Source organism: Aegilops tauschii, chromosome 2 (genome assembly GCF_002575655.3).
Source record: "Aegilops tauschii subsp. strangulata cultivar AL8/78 chromosome 2, Aet v6.0, whole genome shotgun sequence".
NCBI classification, from domain to species: domain Eukaryota; kingdom Viridiplantae; phylum Streptophyta; class Magnoliopsida; order Poales; family Poaceae; genus Aegilops; species Aegilops tauschii.
In genome coordinates this window covers 541,510,649-541,527,727 of record NC_053036.3, presented here as the reverse complement: position 1 = coordinate 541,527,727, position 17,079 = coordinate 541,510,649, and positions in this window count along the sequence as shown.

The window sequence follows — 17,079 nt, the reverse complement described above, 5'->3', positions numbered from 1 at the left end:
TTCTCCAATTTAAATATTTGAATGCAAGTTTATATTGAAACATGGTTTATATCAGTCTTTGATGCATAAAACACGACCTCCCCCTCTCCCGAACTCCTGTTCTCTCTCTGTCTCTCTCTCTCTCACCGACAATCTTCAATTCTGTCGCACGCATCCAACACACAAACCTTGTTGGTCCCTCTTGTCGTGGAATTAACACGTCAGATGTCCTAGGTGTAAGGACTTAGTCGTGAGGCCAGCGCATCTATGTAGTAGCTTGAGAGGGGTTGATTGGGATGAGAGACGTAGGGCGGATCAACGCACAAGACAAGGGTTTAGACAGCTTCGGGCCCCGGGAAACATCATCCGGTAACAACCCTACATGCTGTTTGTGGCTAGGTCTCATTATACTCATGAGAGAGTCGCCGGTAAGCCGGCTCTTTGTGTCTAGCCCTAGAGATTGTTTCTTGTTGCTTGTCCCTCTTTGGGGTGCCCTGCCCCTCCTTATATAAGTTAGAGGGGCGGGTTACATGTGGAGTCCTAGTAGGACTAGGACTAGTCTATCTTCTCTTACAAGTTAATTACAAGTCCGGGTCTTGCTTCCCTTTCCTTTTAATCCGGCCCATCATAACGTGAGCCGGCCTTCTGGGCTTTAGGCCTTGTTGTCCATCTGACCCGCCCGCCGGGTTACTAATGAGTCGCCAAGATCGGCCAGGTTATCTGTGAATCGCCAAGCTCCAGGTGGGTTACTAGTGAGCCGCCAATTCCGGCCGGGTCATACCGTGGGGTATATCCCCGACATTAGCCCCCAGTTTAATTTGGATTTATCCATGTTAAACTAATCTGCAATATAAACACAAGAACAAATTTGACAGGTTGTGTTCCGGGTTAAGTATTCTTTGTAAGCCGGCACTTGGTCATCCTTAAGTCCTTGTCATCTTCCTTCTTGATATGTATCCATAATCTCATAGCAAATCTCTTTAGCAGATATGTTCAAATTTTGCCAATGCAAAAAATCCAGATACTTCCTTTGAAAATCCGGGTCAACAGGCCAGCTTCAGAGTCAATTTGCTGACATTGTTCTCTTGTTGAGAAATATTGTAAGAGATAATCCACTTGAGTCGGCTTTCAATGCTCTGACTTGACAAAAATATTGGTCTTCAAATATTCAACTTATATTCATCCGTTTTAAAGATATAAAACTTGCCGGTTTATGAGTACCAAAATTGCCGGGTTATAAATAGTTGATGCCAAGTCATAATTGTCGCCGACGCCGGTTTATGATTTTTTGCAGACACCAGGTCAATCTGATTTACTCAAAACTGAGAATTTGAAGATATTTCTCCCTTATATCCATATTACCTGTAGCCCCCAAGGGCCGGTTTAATCAGCATGAATAAGCCGGGACTTATCACCATGGCTTTAAATAAAATCCAGTTGTGTAGCCCCCATGAATCGGCTATAGTCATAGTAGTGTAGCCGGGTCATCCTAGAATTGTCTTCAGCAGAGAGCAATATACATTAGCCCCCAAGTGTCGGGTCATTATGGCAGTGACATGGGACTTGCATATTTGATGTAATCTCCATTTGGATAATGTAGCCCCCAAGTGCCGGGTCGTAAGCCTGCAGCGACTCGGGACTATTCTTTCCATTGTAGAATAAATCATATCCATTGATAAAAATACTAGCCATTGCGCCAAAGCGACTTTGAATATCTCATCAGCTGATAAGTCAATCCGGAGCTTAAATACTCGGCGGCTCTTGGCCGATGGCAATTTAATACGCCTCCATTGTAAGCCGGAATTTGTACAACCCGGCGGCTTATAGCCTTTGAGAAAATCAAGAATTGATAACCCTTTTGAGACACCAATTTCAATCTGGGATATTGAATTTTCACTGCCGGTTTATGTGACCTGTGCAGTAAGGGTGACAACCCAATCTTTGATACGCGCATGATTCCAATGGCGCAATTCAAAACATGCCGGCGGCTTAATGTCCATAGCCAGGGCCAGTTTAAACATAATCATGTATAAACAATATCATACCTGTGATATTGAATTGTACTGCCGGCTTATGATACCTATGCAGTAAGTGTGATAACCCAATCCTTAGAAGCCAATGCTTCCACATAGATGATGATTGTCATAAGCCGGCGACTTATCATCGAAAATCAAGCCGGGTTTAAATAGAAACCACTCATATACACTTTAGATGTGTTCAAAAGAGCTTTCAAATAAAATCCCAAAAATTATTTGCAAAAAGAGACTTCAAAAAATTTGAGGCTTCTGATTCGAATACGATCAGAAAACCGTCCCAAAGGGGTTAAGCTAAGATTCAAATACGATCATATAGCCCCCAGTGGCTTTGGCGCTGCCGATCAAGAGGGTACCGACAGCTATGGTCTCTTTGGTTTGAATACGACCTATGTTTGAACAGGAAGCCCCCAAATGACCTTGAGAGTTGTTTAACGACGCTGATTCGAATACGATCCACGTCGGTTCCCAAAGGGGGTTGAGCTATGGTTCAAATATGACCAAGAAACTCCCCAATGAGCTCGGAAGTGTGCCGATCAAAAGGGTATCGACAGCTATGTTCTCTTTGGTTCGAATACGACCTATGTTTGAACAGGAAGCCCCCTAGTGATCATGAGAATATTTAACGACTCCGATTCGAATACGATCAGGGTCACACCAAAAGGGTTAAGCTAAATTCGAATACGATCAGCTCCCGATGGTCATTAAAGAAGGGTACCTATATTTGAGTTGTGCTTTGTAACAGACTCTCTTTGGTCCCTTTAATTTTTCCTGAGAACTCGAACTTTGCGAGAGACAACCTCTTTTTAAACCGGAAATTTGTAAACCAGATATTAAGAGCTTCAAAGCTTTATAAGATACAAATTTACCTTGAGCCGGACGTTTGAACCAGATTTAAGAGCTTCAAAACTTTGCGGGAGAAAGATATCTCTTGAACTGGATTTTAAACCGGAATCTTTATTTGAACCGGCAATTTTCTGACGGCCTTTAAAGTTTCATCAATATGGTAGCAGCCTCCAGAACCGGGTTATCATTCCCTCCAATGACCCGGGGTTCCCGAGTCATGTCACTGTAGCCCCCGAGTCTCACGATGACTCGAGGAGTTGGCTTGAGATTCTCCATATTTAACCGTGATATAAGCCGGCATAACTTGTATATCATTGGTGTTGATAACACAATGTGTATCCACAGAAGGTTGAGGTGACTGCGGCGGGTTATAAATGATCCCGTATGAGCCGTGTCAGCAACTCGGCCAATGGTTCCTTCCAACTGGCTGTTTGAAGTTTAGCCAAACTGTAGTGATGGCGATTTGTGCGCATGTCCATTGAGCCATCCAGGTGCAGACGGCGGCTGATAACATATGATAATTTGCCTCCAATTTGTTGGAAGAAAACCGGGCTTCCCAAGTAGTGACCTGCTCATACTCAATACGCAGCTCATGCAGATAGGTGTGGCTCGGTGTGTTGATGTAGACCAGGCCGCGAGAGGCGAACGGAAAAGACGACCTCAGCATCAGAGGCGGCTCAGACAGATGAACCGGCCGCGGTGTTATAAACCGGCGCGGTCGGGCGAGTTAACCACGTCGTTTTGATGTAGTGAACAATTGTCCTGCATCAACAATATTGCAGACCAAGACAAAGATAAACTGCTCTTTGACAAAATAATATGTACCAATAAAATATATTTTAGATGGATATCACCTGATGTGCCAGGCCGGAAATAATCCGCCATGAAGTTGATGATCGCTAGGTGAAGTTGAAGTCGCTCACGGGTGAACCGGCCACGGCGTGGTAAACCGGTGTGGACGGATGAGTCGGCCGTGACCTTTGCAAGCCGGCGCGGACAGCGAGTCGGCCACGGCGTTGTAAGCCGGCGCAGACACGTGAACCGGCCACAAGGGCGGACGGGCGAGTCGTCCGTGACATTTGTAAGCCGGCGCGGACACGTGAACCGGCCGCGAGGGCGGATGGGTGAGTCGTCCGTGGCGTTGTAAGATGGAGCGGACGGGCGAGTCGGCCGGCGCGTTTGATGTAAACCGGACCGCGATACGCATGTCCGTGAAGCTGCGCGGCACAACCGAACATGCCTCTGTGGTGTAATACCACCCCTTTTTCTTTTAATAGCCGTCCTGCATAAAAATATTACAGGCCAGCGTAATTTGTTCTTTTAAAGAATAAAAAACGTATCAATAAGAAATTGATTGTACAGATTTCACCTGATTCGCCTGGACGATAGATGATCCGTATATAACGTCTATATATATCCTCCAGTAATTTCAATGGTGATTTAAGCCCTTTCTGGCCGGCTTGTCCATACTGGAATATTTGCATTGATGATTCTAATGTAACACTAGCCGCACCTTTTCTTTTTCTTTTCCTCAGGAGATGAGATGTTGGCCTTGAATACACGCACACGCAATCCTGGTGCCACTGGCTTCTGGCCGATTCGCCGGTGACTACTGACCTCATGCACCAAGGCCACATGCACTGACGCGGGCCCAAAATTGATTTCTTTTCAGATTCGATCGTCTGCCAGGTAACATACGACGGCGTACAAGAGCCGGAGCCAGTGAGGGGCTTGGCGACTTGAAGGTCGAAGCGGACTTGGTGTCGAGGCCAAGGTCGTTGAATCATGGGTAATCCGGCAATAGCAGCGAAACCCACGAGGTGGAAACAGAGGCGCCTCAAGGCCGGGCGGCTCACAAGACTTGAAGCGGGCCGACCGTAGCAGCGACTCGGCACACCGGCGAGGGCGACTTGGAGGCCGCAAGGGTTGCAACGGCTCACAATCCGGCCACAGCAGAGGCGGACTCGTTCAGACGGCGACGGCAACTCAGAGGCGGGAGCAAGGTCGTGACCTAGCGGGTCGAGGCACAGCTGCAGTAGGGACGGAAACCGCGGACATGTTAGAATCCGAGTCCAATCCGAGTCTTCCTCCACATCGTGGTTGGTTTAATTAATCCGTGTATGGGTCGTCGCTGGTCTGGAGACCCATGTTGATCTGATCCTGTATCTGTAGTAGTCCTTGATCTCTGTGTTGGGATCGGCACACGCCTTGACGTGATGGCTTGATGGATCAGTAGATGTAGTGCTCAACAACCATTGAAGGATTTATAAATATGAAATATAGTACTCTAGTAGGTACTGCCTCCACGTGAGTAGTACTAGTAGATGAACATGCCTTTGGTTTTCACACGATGGGAATATCACAAACATCCACGAATCGATGCCTCGGGACCTGTGGCATGTCCGATCAGCAAAATAGATGTATAGTAGAAACCGTCTCAGCGACTTGATGGTCGATAGTGTTGCAGCGGAAATTAATCAGTTTAGATGGATCGCCTCGTCACGCATGGCAGTGCACACAGATGCAATCCTAACTCTCATCTTGATCCAATCTCGTATATGACGTCCCGACTATTCGTCAACAACATGGATCCTTCCATGCCAGCGGCAGAAAATTTCACAGAAACCACATGGAATCTGTTTGCTTGATGTGGAGCTTTCAGTTCCGGCTCTTCATGATCCGGATGATCGTGAACTTCTCGAACCCTAGGAGAGATCCCTCCAAGAACTCATCACCACCATGCGCCACAGCCCCACGGTGGGCGCCAACTGTCGTGGAATTAACACGTCAGATGTCCTAGGTGTAAGGACTTAGTCATGAGGCTAGCGCATCTATGTAGTAGCTTGAGAGGGGTTGATTGGGATGAGAGATGTAGGGCGGATCAACGCACAAGACAAGGGTTTAGACAGCTTCGGGCCCCGGGAAACATCATCCAGTAACAACCCTACAAGCTGTTTGTGGCTAGGTCTCATTATACTCATGAGAGAGTCGCCGGTAAGCCGGCTCTTTGTGTCTAGCCCTAGAGATTGTTTCTTGTTTCTTGTCCCTCTTTGGGGTGCCCTGCCCCTCCTTATATAAGTTAGAGGGGCGGGTTACATGTGGAGTCCTAGTAGGACTAGGACTAGTCTATCTTCTCTTACAAGTTAATTACAAGTCCGGGTCTTGCTTCCTCGTAAAGGAAATATTCGTCATCCCTTTCCTTTTAATCCGGCCCATCATAATGTGAGCCGGCCTTCTGGGCTTTAGGCCTTGTTGTCCATCTGATCCGCCCGCCGGGTTACTAATGAGTCGCCAAGATCGGCCAGGTTATCTGTGAATCGCCAAGCTCCGGGCGGGTTACTAGTGAGCCGCCAATTCCGGCCGGGTCATACCGCGGGGTATATCCCCGACACCTCTCGCTTTCTCTCCATCTCTCTCTCTCTCTTTGTGTGTGTGGGGGGGGTCTTTCTAGTTCGCATGCATATATACTCCATCTATAGGTCTCTCTCGCACACTATGTATGATTCTCTAGTCCAAGCTAGATATCTTGGGTGCACTCATCGACGCACACAAATTCCTTGGCTCATTGCCCGTAACTCTCTCACGCACCACTCTGTCGTCTCGGAGCTCTCCCCCTCTGTCTCAAACTCTCCATCTACCTGGGTCACACATACACATGCATATCTCACCCGCACTCGATAGGCCCATCTAAAACTCTATCTCTCTCCCTCGTTCTCTCTCCATCTCACACGCACACACACACACACAATCTGATGCCTAGCTAGCCAAGTATGATGGTCTCTCACTCAATTGTAGGCACACGCAGTCCCCCCTATATGTATATGACTAGCTAATCTTAGTCTCCATCACAAAGATTTGCATGGTCTATCTCGATTTCTCTCGGGGCATCTTTCTACAGCGCACGCACCTCCCTCGATCTCCCACCCATATAGTCCCCTCACGTTCTCGAGGGGATCTCTCTATCACAAACACACCCTCTCACCCTCCCCATGCGTCCATGTTCTCCATGTGTCCCTTTCGACCTTTGTTCCTTGTTGGCCAAACCTTTATTGGACATGTGATATAGGGGTGTCTCTCTTCGTTGCAAATAATCACACACTAGCTATCTTCGTGTATCTCCTCGCCTCGCTTTTCTATCTCGGAGATGCATGCGTGAGATATTCGCCTATGAAACGAAAAAACACACACTCTCTCTAATTTATCGTTTGTTGTTACTTTCTCTTTCACACACATACTCTTTTTGCACACTTACTCATTCTCCTTCACACGCATTTGATCTCTCTCGACTTAGGCACTCTCCTCGGTCCATAGCATATTGATTTATTGAAAAGTCAAACATCACAAAGTTTGACCATGTACGTGGAGAAAAACAATTACATCTAGAACGGCAAACATATACCATTAGATTCACCATGAGATGTAGTTTCGTATGATGTATCTTTGGTATTGTAGATATAAATAATATTTGCGTAAACCTGATCAAAGTTTCCAAAGTTTGACTTCTAAAAAATTTACATGCACTGCATTATCGAGCGGATGGAATATCTCTTTCCCCCTCTCAGCTATCTGACGCACCACTCAGCCTTATCGGGGCTCCTCAATCTCTCTCAAACTTTATATCTCCCTGGTTCACACATACACATGTCTCACTCGCGCTATACATATAGACCCATCCAACACTCTCCGCCCTTGTTCTCTCTCTATGTGACACGCACCCCCGTAATAAATACCATAATCCTTCACTCCATCATAGGCGCAAGCACTCCCCCCCCCCAAGTATGATTATCTCTCACTAGCCATTAGGAACACACGTATTGTCTCCATCCATCCATACGTCTATCTCGATATCTCTCGGGGTATCTTCTATCGCGCACACAACTTGTCACTCGATCTCGCACCCATGTAGTCCCATCACGATCTCCAGGGGATCTCTCTATGACAAACATACACTCTCTCCTCCCCATGTCTGCATTTTCTCCGTACGTCTCTCTCGACCTCTCTCCCTTGTTTGTCAGACCCTTCTTGGCCACGTGCTAGGGGTCTTGCTCTCTCGGTTGCAAACAACCACACACTATCTCCTCACCTTGCTTCCATTGTCGAAGATGCATGTGTGATATGTTTGCATAAGACACACACGTTTTTCTCGACTTTTATCGAGTGTTGTCCATGTCTCTTTCACACACACACACACACACACACACACACACACACTTTTTTCACTCACTCTTTCTATTTCACTCTCTCTCTCTATCTCTCTCTCTCTAGTTAGGGACTCTCTCACGTCCATAAGCATATGGGTGTTTTGAAAAGTCAAACCTCAGAAATGTTTGACCAGGTATATGTGGAGAAAAACATTTACATCTGGAATGATCATTAGATTCATCACAACATGTACTTACTTCATACTATCATTTATCTTTGGTATTGTAGATATAAGTAATTTCTTTCTAAACTTGGTCAAAGTTTCAAAAGTTTGACTTTTAAAAAAATGTTGGAACTACATTATCGAACGGAGGGAGTAGCTCTTCCTCTCTCTCTCTGCTATCTCTCACGGGCCTCCCCTCTCACTCGAACACTCTATACCGACGGATTATACGCTCACGGTGTTAGCGTATAGCTCCGTATATTGTTTAGTTGACCGGTCAACCAGTCCACATGCTGCCTTGTCAGCTCATGTTCTATATCTTCGTGTGCTGGCCCATGTGGCAGTGGGTGAAAATAAGTAAACTAGAGGCCCATCTGACACGCGGTGAAGTAAACAAAGTTGAAACCACTCGGGGTAGCACCCCGCACGCTAGTAAATTGAGGGCGCATTGAGGACATACTTCTTCCGCGTGAAGGACGCACTCACGCACAATCCACCACTGCGCGGTGGCATGCATAGAAGGACGCACTCGCGCACACCCAGCACACAACACACACCAGCACACGTGTACACCGGCGTCGCCGCCGGTTGAGATGGACAGCGAGGCAGCCAACTGATACGTCTCCAACGTATCTACTTTTCCAAACACTTTTGCCCTTGTTTTGGACTGTAATTTGCATGATTTGAATGGAACTAACACGGACGGATGCTGTTTTCAGCAGAATTGCCATGGTGTTATTTTTGTGCAGAAATAAAAGTTCTCGGAATGACCTGAAAATCAACGGAGAATTATTTTGGAATATATAAAAATACTAGCGAAAGAATCAAGGCCAGAGGGCCCACACCCTGTCCACGAGGGTGGGGGCGCGCCCACCTGCCCGGGGCATGCCTCCCTGCCTCGTGGGCCCCCTGGTGCTCCACCGACCTCAACTCCAACTCCATATATTCACATTCGGGGAGAAAAAAATCAGAGAGAAGGATTCATCGCGTTTTACGATACGGAGCCGCCGCCAAGCCCTAAACTCTCTCGGGAGGGCTGATCTGGAGTCCGTTCGGGGCTCCAGAGAGGGGAATCCGTCGCCGTCGTCATCATCAACCATCCTCCATCACCAATTTCATGATGCTCACTGCCGTGTGTGAGTAATTCCATCGTAGGCTTGCTGGACGGTGATGGGTTGGATGAGATTTGTCATGTAATCGAGTTAGTTTTGTTAGGGTTTGATCCCTAGTATCCACTATGTTCCGAGATTGATGTTGCTATGACTTTGCTATGCTTAATGCTTGTCACTAGGGCCTGAGTGTCATGAATTCAGATCTGAACCTATTATGTTTTCATGAATATATGTGAGTTCTTGATCCTATCTTGCAAGTCATTAGTCACCTACTATGTGTTATGATCCGGCAACCCCGAAGTGACAATAATCAGGACCACTCCCGGTGATGACCGTAGTTTGAGGAGTTCATGTATTCACTATGTGTTAATGCTTTGGTCCGGTACTCTATTAAAAGGAGGCCTTAATATCCCTTAGTTTCCAATAGGACCCCGTTGCCATGGGAGGGTAGGACAAAATATGTCATGCAAGTTCTTTTCCATAAGCACGTATGACTATATTCGGAATACATGCCTACATTACATTGATGAACAGGAGCTAGTTCTGTCTCACCCTATGTTCTAACTGTTGCATGAATGATCGCATCCGACATAATTATCCATCACTGATCCAATGCCTACGAGCTTTTCACATATTGATCTCTGCTTAGTTACTTTACCGTTGCCACTGTTACAATTACTACAAAACTGCGATCGTTACTTTTGCCACTTTTACCGTTACTTCCATACTACTTTGCTACTAAATACTTTGCTGCAGATATTAAGTTATCCAGGTGTGGTTGAATTGACAACTCAGCTGCTAATACTTGAGAATATTCTTTGGCTCCCCTTGTGTCGAATCAATAAATTTGGGTTGAATACTCTACCCTCGAAAACTTTTGCGATCACCTATACTTGTGGGTTATCAAGACTATGTTCTGGCACCGTTGCCGGGGAGCATAACTCTATTCTTTGAGTCACTTGGGATTTATATCTACTGGTCACTATGAGGAACTTGAAAGACGAGAAAACCAAAATTTATCCCTCAACTACGAGGGGAGGTAAGGAACTGCCATCTAGATCTGCACTTGATTCTCCTTCTGTTTTGAGTAAGCTTGCGACACCTAAACCTGCTTCTGCTATTAATTCTGATATGTCGCATGTTATTGATGATGCCACTTCTGCTATGCATGATACTTATGATGAAACTACTTCTATGCTTGATAATACTGTGCCACTAGGTGAATTTCTCGATGAACAACTTGCTAGGGCTAGAGAGAATGAAATTATTGAAACTGATAATATTGATGAAAGTGATGATGAAGATTCTCCCCCTAGATATGAATTGCCTGTTGTGCCTGAGGGTTATGTTATTGATGAAGAAACTGCTAGAGGTTTTCTTGCTCGCAAAGATAGATCAGACCTTAAGAAATTATTAGTTAAGCTGAAAGAAAAATCTGTGAATGCTAGAATGAAATATGACCCTGCTTATGCTACTTCACCTATCTTTGTTACTGATAAGGATTATGATTTCTCTGTCGATCCTGAGATAATTACTTTGGTTGAATCTGATCCTTTCTATGGCTATGAATCTGAAACAGTTGTGGCACATCTTAATAAATTAAATGATATAGCCACCCTATTCAGTAATGATGAGAAAACTCGCTACTATTATATCCTTAAATTATTTCCGTTCTCATTAAAGGGTGATGCTAAGACATGGTTTAATTCTCTTGATCCTGGTTGTGTGCGTAGTCCCCAGGATATGATTTATTACTTCTCTGCTAAATATTTCCCCGCTCATAAGAAACAAGCTGCTTTAAGGGATATATATAATTTTGTGCAAATTGAAGAAGAGAGTCTCCCACAAGCTTGGGGGAGGCTTCTCCAATTACTTAATGCTTTGCCTGATCATCCTCTCAAGAAAAATGAAATACTTGATATCTTTTATAATGGACTAACCGATGCTTCCAGAGACCACTTGGATAGTTGTGTTGGTTGTGTTTTCAGGGAAAGAACCGTTGATCAAGCTGGGATTCTATTGAATAATATGTTGACTAATGAAAATAATTGGACACTTCCTGAACCAACTCCTAGGCCAACTCCGAAGAAAAGGGGTATTCTATTTCTCAGTCCTGAAGATATGCAAGAGGCAAAGAAATCTATGAAAGAAAAAGGTATAAAAGCTGAAGATGTTAAGAATTTACCTCCTGTTGAAGAAATACATGGTCTTAATTTACCACCTATTGAAGAAACACATGTTCTTGATAACCCGACATAGGTAGTAAAAGTAAATTCTCTCTATAGATATGATAAAGCTGAAATCCCTCCTACTAAGTTTGCTAGTCAATGCTTGGATGAGTTTGATAATTTTATGGTTAAGCAAGAAAACTTCAATGCTTATTTTGGTAGAGAATTGAAACGCAATGCTTATATGATTGAAAACTTGAGAGATTATATGTCTAGAGTTAAAGGTGAACTTAAACTCATTAGTAAACATGCTTCTACGGTTACCACTCAAGTAGAACAAGTACTTAAAGCTCAGAATGATTTGCTCAATGAATTAAATAGTAAGAATAATGACTTTGCAGTTAGAGTTGCAACTAGGGGAGGTAAAGTGACTCAGGAACCTTTGTATCCTGAGGACCACCCTAAGATAATTGAGCAGGATTCTCAGAGAAATAATTTAGATGCACCTAGTCCTTCTAAGAGGAAGAAAAAGAAAAATGATAGGACTTTGCGTGCTTCTAGTGAACCTATTAGAAACACCTGAGAATCCAAATGACATTTCTATTTCTGATGCTGAAACACAATCTGGTAATGAAAGAGAGCCATGGGTTCAGAAACCCATGCCTTTTCCTCCTAAACCGTCCAAGAATAAGGATGATGAGGATTTTGAGCGCTTTGCTGAAATGATTAGACATATCTTTCTACGTATGCGTTTAACTGATATGCTCAAAATGAACCCTTATGCTAAGTACATGAAAGAGACTGTTACTAATAAAAGAAAGATACTGGAAGCTGAAATTTCCACCATGCTTGCTAATTATACCTTTAAGGGTGGAATACCTAAGAAATTAGGAGATCCAGGAGTACCAACTATACCATGCTCCATTAAAAGAAACTATGTTAAAACTGCTTTATGTGATCTTGGAGCCGGTGTTAGTGTTATGCCTCTCTATTTATATCGTAGACTTGATTTGAATAAGTTGACACCTACTAAAATATCTTTGCAAATGGCCGATAAATCAACTGCTATACCTGTCGGTATTTGTGAGGATGTGCCTGTTGTGGTTGCAAACGTCACTATCTTAACAGACTTTGTTATTCTTGATATTCCCGAGGATGATAGTATGTCTATTATTCTTGGTTGACCCTTTTTGAATACTGCAGGGGCTGTTATTGATTGCGACAAAGGCAATATCACTTTTCATGTCAATGGCAATGAGCATACGGTACACTTTCCGAGGAAACAACCTCAAGTTCATAGTATCAACTCTATTGGAAAAATTCCATCGATTATTATTGGAGGTTTTGAATTTCCTCTCCCTACTGTCAAAAAGAAATATGATATTCTTATTATTGGGGACGTGCATATCCCCGTTGAGGTAACTTAGTGCTATTAGAAAATTCTCCGGTTTCATGCGATTCGGAATGAGTTTGTTAACAAGACCTGATCAACCTTGTTAGTGGATTCCTTTTGATGAGCATGAGATGGATGAAGTTAGAAAGCACAACTCTCTCTACCCTTCTTTTAATTTCTGTTATTTAGTTGCAATAAAGAAAAAAATAGTATTTTCTGTCTGTTTTCTGAATTATCCGTGCAATAAAAAATACCCCGAAAATAAAAGTTCTCCAAATACCCTGAAATTTATATATGAATGTTTTCTGGAATATTTAAGAATATCTGGCACTGAGAACACATCAGGAGGAGCTGGCACCTGGCCATGAGGGTCCAGGGCGCCCCCTAGGGCGCGCCCCTACCTCGTGGGCCCCTGGTGGCCCCCTCCACTTATTCTTCCAGCACCCACACACTTCTTCTTCCTCCCAAGAAAAATCACCAGCCAGCTCAAGCACGAGTTCTAGCTCATCTTGCTGCCATTTTCGATTTCCTTGCTCAAAGCTCCACTCACAAAACTGCTTTGGGGGATTGCTCTTTAGTATGTGACTCCTCCAATGGTCCAATTAGTTTTTGTTCTAGTGCTTTATTTATTGCAAATTTTTGCTGCTTAGGTGACCATGTTCTTGAGCTTGCATGTCAAATTTATTTGGTCCTAAGTAGTTCTAATGCATGATATAGTCTCTAGGCACTTGTGGGAGTAGTTGCTATCAATTTTGTTGAGTTTGGTTCACTTTTATTTGAAGTTACTAAAAATTTCAAAAAAAATTCAGAGGAAGAAATATGTTTAGGAAAATGTACCAAGGTGGCTCTTCAAGGAAACAAGGACCTAGGCCCGCAATACGTGAGCCGGACCTTGAACCACCAAGAGAAGCTCAAGTGCGGCCTTGTGAATGGCCGTCAGAATAATTCATGGACCGAGCATGAATTAAGGAGGAATTTGAGGCATATGTGCGTAACGCTGAATTGGAGGGCTTCGTGTCAGATAAGTGCCTCCAACACTATTACCTTACTGATTCTTTTGTGAGGAGATTTAGATTTTCATCATCACGCAACTCTCACACGGTCCTGTTTGATCTTTATGATAAATATTATACCATGGACCTAGAGGATTTTAATATTGCTTGTAAACTCCCATAGTGGGGTAGTGCTAGTGAACCTCGCAAATCTTAGTTTAGAGATTTTCTTGCTAGTATCACAGTGGGGGAATCTAGAGAAATAACACAACCTACCATAGGGAGCATCCATTTTCCTGCTATACATTACTTTGCTCTCTTCATAGGTAGATGCATAAATGGTAAGGATGAAGCATGCCACATGTGTGTTCCTGACCTCAGTATTCTCAAGAGTGCTGTATTAGGAGACAAACAATATAACTTGGGAGCTATTATTGCGCGTAGGTTGCACAATAACTGTCGTGGAATTGTCACGGCAGATGTCCTTAATGTCAGGACTTAGTCGCGAGGCCAACGCATCTATGTGGTAGCTTGAGAGGGGTTGGGTGGAATCGAGAGACGCAACACAAGACAAGGATTTAGACAGCTTCGGGCCCCGGGAAACATCATCCCGTAATAGCCCCACATGATGTTTGTGGCTAGGTCTCATTATGCTCATGAGAGAGTCGCCGGTCAGCCGGCTCTTTGTGTCTAGCCCTAGAGATTGTTTCTTGTTGCTTGTCCCTCTTTGGGGTGCCCTGCCCCTCCTTATATAAGTTAGAGGGGCGGGTTACATGTGGAGTCCTACTAGGACTAGGGCTAGTCTATCTTTTCTTACAAGTTGAATACAAGTCCGGGTCTTGCTTCCGCGTAAAGGAAATATTCGTCATCCCTTTCCTTTTAAGCCGGCCCACCATAACATGAGCCGGCCTTCTGGTCCTTGGGCCTAGTCTTCTATCTGACCCGCCGTCGGGGTCATCCGCGAGTCGTCAGGCTCGTGAGTCGTCTGACAGTGAGCCGCCAGACCCGTGAGTTGCCAGTCCTCCGGCGGGTCACGGTTAAGCGCCAAGTCCGGCCGGGTCACACTTCCGGCCGGGTCATACCGCGGGGTATATCCCCGACATTAGCCCCCAGTTTAATTTGGATTTATCCATGTTAAACTAATCTGCAATATAAACATAAGAACAAATTTGACAGGTTGTGTTCGGGGTTATATATTCTTTGTAAGCCGGCACTTGATCATCCTTAAGTCCTTGTCATCTTCCTTCTTGATATGTATCCATAATCTCATAGCAAATCTCTTTAGCAGATATGTTCAAATTTTGCCAATGCAAAAAATCCAGATACTTCCTTTGAAAAATCCGGGTCAACAGGCCAGCTTCAGTGTCAATTTGCTGACATTGGTCTCTTGTTGAGAAATATTATAAGAGATAATCCACTTGAGTCGGCTTTCAATGCTCTGACTTGACAAAAATATTGGTCTTCAAATATTCAACTTATATTCAGCCGGCTTAAAGATATAAAACTTGCCGGTTTATGAGTACCAAAATTGCCGGGTTATAAATAGATGATGCCAAGTCATAATTGTCGCCGACGCCGGTTTATGATTTTTGCAGACACCAGGTCAATCTGATTTACTCAAAACTGAGAATTTGAAGATATTTCTCCCATATATCCATATTACCTGTAGCCCCCAAGGGCCGGTTTAATCAGCATGAATAAGCCGGGACTTATCACCATGGCTTTAAATAAAATCCAGTTGTGTAGCCCCAATGAGTCGGCTATAGTCATAGTAGTGTAGCCGGGTCATCCTAGAATTGTTGCCAGGAGGAATTGGTAGCCCCCAAGGGCTGGCTCATTACGATGTGATGATTCGGGTCTTCAATGAAGTAAGCAAAAAATGACTTTGCATTAGCCCCCAAGTGCCATGGTGCATGCTGGCAGTGACATGGGACTTGCATATTTGATGTAATCTCAACTTGAATAATGTAGCCCCCAAGTGCCGGGTTGTAAGCCTACAGCGACTCGGGACTATTCCTTTCATTGTAGAATAAATCATATCCATTGATAAAATAATAGCCATTGCGCCAAAGCAACTTTGAAAACCTCAATCATAATATTAGTTACTGATAACCATAATAAAAATCCAGCCATGCTGGCTATTAAACATTTGAATAACCCGGTTTGAAACCTCAATCATTCAATATCATAGTGAAAATCCAGCCAAGTGTGGCTATTTAAAGATTCAAATACCTTATCTGTTGACAAGTAAATCCGGAGTTTAAATACCCGGCGACTCTTGGCCGATGGCGATTTATTACGCCTCCATTGTAAGCCGGAAATTTTATAACCCGGCGGCTTATAGCCTTTGAGAAAACCAAGAATTGACAACCCTTTTGAGACACCAATTTCAATCTTTGATGATGGGCTTGAACTTAATCATTTATGTAAGTCATAGCCCTGTAAATCCTGCACAGAGTTTAAACAACATATGCCCTGGCGACTTAACGTTAAAAGCCAGGGCAGGTAATCACCCAAATGTAGTCTTATCCTGCACACAAGTAGATCACAAGATCCCTTGGCGGTTTACCGCAGGGCGGGTCATAATATCTCACATATAACCATTGATGTGTAACAAGGAGTCACAGATAAGCCTGTTATGAATCATAACTTTGAAACATAACTATAATAATAATATTATACCTGTGATATTGAATTTTCACTGCCGGTTTATGTGACCTGTGCAGTAAGGGTGATAACCCAATCTTTAGGAATCAAGACTTCCAAATGTTTATGATTGTCATATGATGGCGACTTATTATCCAAAGTCAAACCGGGTTAAATAGCAACCACTCATATACACTTTAGATATGATCAAAAGAGCTTCAAATAAAATCCGAAAACTGTTTGCAAAAAGAGACTTCAAAAATTTTGAGGCTTCTGATTCGAATACGATCAGAAAACCATCCCAAAGGGGTTAAGCTAAGATTCGAATACGATCATATAGCCCCCAGTGGCTTTGGCGTTGCCGATCAAGAGGGTACCGACAGCTATGTTCTCTTTGGGTCGAATACGACCTATGTTTGAACAGGAAGCCCCCAAATGACCTTGAGAGTTGTTTAACGACGCTGATTCGAATACGATCCACGTCGGTTCCCAAAGGGGGTTGAGCTATGGTTCAAATATGACCAAGAAACTCCCCAATGAGCTCG